We start from the raw sequence: 4,598 nt of genomic DNA on the forward strand, positions 1-4,598 counted from the left end.
AACAAATCAAAAAGTTTCTAAATTAGGGTTTTACATAGGAAAAGTCAACTGAACTTTGACCAGCCATAACTCTCACATGGAACATCAGAAATTTTCCATCCAAAGCTCATTTTGAAGGAAATTTGATTCTCTACAAATATATCTCTCACATGCCAAGTCCAAAAATGCTTCATTTGAGAGATATGGGCTAAAACATTATAGGTCCTTCTCAAAAGTCAACAAAAAGTCACTTTTTTCAAAAGGACACACAAGGAGCATGGAAAATAATTTTGATATGAGACCAAAGACACTGGTTAGAGGACTCTCTAAGGTTTCTAAAAAGTCCTAGAACACTTCCATACCTCAAAAATTGAGAGAAATAAGCCTTGGCAAAGTTGGACTATTTTGGAGGGAAAAATGTGAAGAAACTTGGAACTTTTTGCAAATGAGCCCATATTTTTGAGATCCAAACTTCTTCCTTATGATGTTAGGGGCCCATAAATCATTGGCCACGAATTTATTTGGTTTAAATTAATTTTATAGAATTTTTTATTCATTTAAAATTCAATGAAATTAAAGAAAATCAAAAGATTTGAAAGAAAATTTGTTTTGAATCAAATGTAATCACAATTATGCTTCAATATATATATATTTTCGTGCAAATGCAAGAGTGAAAGAAGAGATTGAAATTGGGACCAAATTTAGAAGCTTTTAACAAAATTTCCAATCAAATTTTCTTAATTGGCAATCAAAGATCCAAAGAGATTTTCTTCAAGATTATTGACCTAAAAGCATCTCTTATAAGTACTGAGCAGAGCCAAATGCTAGGGTTACAGAAATTCTGCCTCAAAGAACCCCAAACCCGAGTGAAAAGTTCCAAAAAATCTCAAAATCGAATTCTGAGTTAAGAGCAAATTCAGAGCTTCTCTTTGATTCTAACACGTTCCTGAAGGTGTTTGGAAGCTATCCAGGTCTTCTCCATCAATCAACAAGTCCAGAACTGCAGGTAATAATCCATGGTTTGCATCACTTCGAATTTCTTCGATTACTCTAATTTACAATGCATAATCATAATTTGAATGCATAATCTTGTTTGGCTTGGTGTATTGAGTGTTTCTGGATCTTTAATCGCACTAATATGCACGAATAAGCATTTCGCCATTATTAGGGTTTCTTGGTTTCGTTTAGGGTTTTTCTATACATGTACTGTTAGGACGAATTAAGGCCATAATTGAATTCACGAGGTTTGGACGAATTCAATGGTATCCTCGCGACAAATTTCCATGCTTGTTTGCTCGTATTCGTAAAAATTCAGGTGTGAAAGGTTTTGACTTTTTATAGCGTTGCCAAAAGAAGCACTGTGAAAAGCTTTCTGCAAATTTCCAAGGATGAAGATGACCGCGTGTCATCATGTTATTGGCTGGGCGAGTGGCGCGCAGAAATTCTGTTTAAAAAGGGATCTGGTGCATCATGATCCATGCGTGTGTGATGCGCCTCCACGTGCCAGCCGTCTGATCATCATTATCCTCAATCCAACGCTTCAAAACTACGCAGGTGCACCATGATCTGCATACGAGTGACACATAGGATCGCAAGTTAATAATTTTATAATTTCATAATCTAATTTTGTATTATATATATATATATATATATATATATATATATATATATATATATATCATTTATTTTCTTTTTCTTTTCTTTATAATAATAAAACAATTATAATTATTTTATAAAAACTTTTTTTTTACATTCATTTTTTTTATTTTATTATTTTTATTTATTTATTTTAATTATATGTTGATTTCTTTTTTATTTTAACTTATATTTTTATTATTTACACATTTTCAAAAAATTCATATATGTCTTATTTTCATTCAAAAAATTCATAAAAAATATCTTTGTGCTCGATTTTATTTTCTCTTCCCGATTTAATTAATTAGGTCGCGAGACCAATAATTAATTAAATCGTTCGTATTTTCTTATTCAATTCGTACCCTAATCAGGGTTTACGAAGATCATTCCATACACTGAATATTTTTTTTCTGTGCCTTTTCAGGGTTGACTCTTCAAATACACTCCGACTACGCGCCACTTCAAATACGAAGCTAAGTATTCGATTCTTTTATTTTTAAAGTCTATTTTGTTTCCTTTTGATTTTAGTGTTTACCTTTTATATTTTTTGAACTATGCATACATTCACTCCTTCTTCTGCCCTTGCCTTGCCATTTTCAGGGTTGACCCCGAGGCTTCCTCCGACCGCCAACCATATCAGATCAAATTTAAAAGCTAAGTGCTTATTCATTTATTTATTTATTTTAATTTCTCTGTCTCTTTATTTTTTAGGTTTAGCTTTGTTTGCCTCCGAACCGATAATGCACTCACCTTATTTTTTGTTTGCCATTTTTCCCACCTTTTCAGGGTTTGCCAATTACCAAAGCGTCGAATATCGGTAACCCTAAACCCTGATCTCAATTATTACTTGTTTCAAACCTATTTGCTTTATTTTATCCCGCTGGTTTCAATTCCCCTCTCCCCCATTGGTTGCAATTTCCCTTCCCCCATTATCACTGCTAATATTAATTGTTGTGGTTAGTAATTTTAGGGAGTGCAACCCTGAATTAAATTAGCATCACTAATTATAAGATTAAATTTCTGAATTAACCACGTGATTGGTGCACACACGCACACTTTTAAGGTAACCTCTCTGTTGCCTGTTGCCTGTTGCCTTGTTGCCTTGTGTTTTTGCAGAATAGCCAGTCCCTCGAATACGAGGATACCTCAGCCATGTTGCCTCGATTAAGATCATGGGTCCCTAATGATGCTGCCTTCGATACACTAAACATGATCTCGACCCTTTGAAGTTGCCTACGAAAAGGCTGAGGTATCCTCTGGATGCCTACGAAAAGGCTATTCTGGTTCTTCCCTTAGACTACCTGCCCTCCCATGGCATGGGACAGTCTTATGGCGAACGAACTCTCGATGACCCTTCAACCTCCAAATGAAAGGCTTCCTGCCCTCTTATGGCAAGGATAGACCCTTTCACCCTGAAAGGCTAAAAGAACTCCTTTTTCAAACTATAAGGTAATTGCCCCTAATTGCTTTGCCTTGCTCTAAAAATCTTTCATATTCTTTCTCATAAATCTTCAAAATGGCTACGCTCATTTACGAGCTAAAGTCCGCTCTCTTCTTCTACATTTCTTTTCAAAAAACGAGCAAAGCAATTAAGAGCCCATGGAAAACCATGGATGCAAAGGGTGCCTTACACCTTCCCTTTGCATAATTACCCCCCGAACCCTATTTTATTTAAAAGGTTTTTCCTGTTCTTTTAGCCTTTCTGATTTAATTTGGATAAAATAAAAGTCGGTGGCGACTCTTGCTTACCGCGACATTTTCGATTATAAAAGTCAGTTCACCGTATTACAGAACTGGCGACTCTGCTGGGGATTTTTCGATAAAAGAGGGGTTACCTTAAAAGTTTAGGAATCACTTAAATGTTTTCTATTGTTTGCTTTGCTTGTTTTATTTTTCAGGGTTGTTTTGGGAAAAATGAAGGACGAATCCTATTCCCGGATTCAAGAACACTTAAGATTAGGAGTGGCATAGTCATGGCGACCTCTTTCACATATGTGGGAGATGAGTCAATGTGAAGTTCACACTTGAGTTAGGACTTCATAGCATATGCACACCTTTCTCAAATGAGGGAGGTCTATGTATGTGTCTATGGGTGCGCCGGAGCTCAAGGACCTTTAGTTACCCTTAACCCATCCTGGCCTTTAGGAACGTAGTGGGGAGACTACTCTTGACAAATGTTAAGAACTAGTCGCTACCCGATGCTACAATTCAGATAGGTTCTTTCTCAAAGTATCATTGCATGGTGCGAATGTATCATGTCCGAGGGTGCTTTAGAAGGGCTGACAATTCTGGATAACTTGTAGAACCCGTTGCTGAAATCTCCTTATCCATAGAAATACCCTTGGGAAGGACACCTGATCAGACTCCATGCAAGCCTTAAGCCAAAAATTGTGTGACTTGTGTGACTTGTTTGTGTTTACTACTAACCTTCATTTCCTCGCAGGTTTTGTTGAAAGGATTTGTTTGTCCTTACCATCTCGCACTAAGTCTAACGAACTGCATTCGCATAACATCATGACATCATGACATCATGACATCATAAGCATAACATGATTTAACTAACCCTTTCAAGGATCTTAGGAATTTAGGGTGCGCAATTTTAGGTGCTCTTATCAAGGACTGAATTCCTATCTAGGGGCAAGAGGATTTATTTTCCTCTGGTCACACACCTTCCAATTCAAAGACTCAGTACCTAGCAAGGGGCAAGAGGATTTACTTTCCTCTGGCCATGTATCTTCAAATTCAGAAGTATCCCGAATCAGAGGCGATGACCCACTCGATATGGTGAGCTTGATTCTCAAAGAAGGATGTTCAAAGACAAGAGTCAGAATTCTTCAAACAAATATGCGACCAAATCACTTTCCAATGTTGCTAACTAAATTCCTTAAAGATCCTTGAAAACATTTCATTTGCATTCATGACATTGCATATTTCTAACTTTGTTTTCAGGTTCCGCCTCGACAATCATTCCTCTCAGATATAAT

The sequence above is a fragment of the Vicia villosa genome, linkage group LG5 (genome assembly GCF_029867415.1).
Source record: "Vicia villosa cultivar HV-30 ecotype Madison, WI linkage group LG5, Vvil1.0, whole genome shotgun sequence".
NCBI classification, from domain to species: domain Eukaryota; kingdom Viridiplantae; phylum Streptophyta; class Magnoliopsida; order Fabales; family Fabaceae; genus Vicia; species Vicia villosa.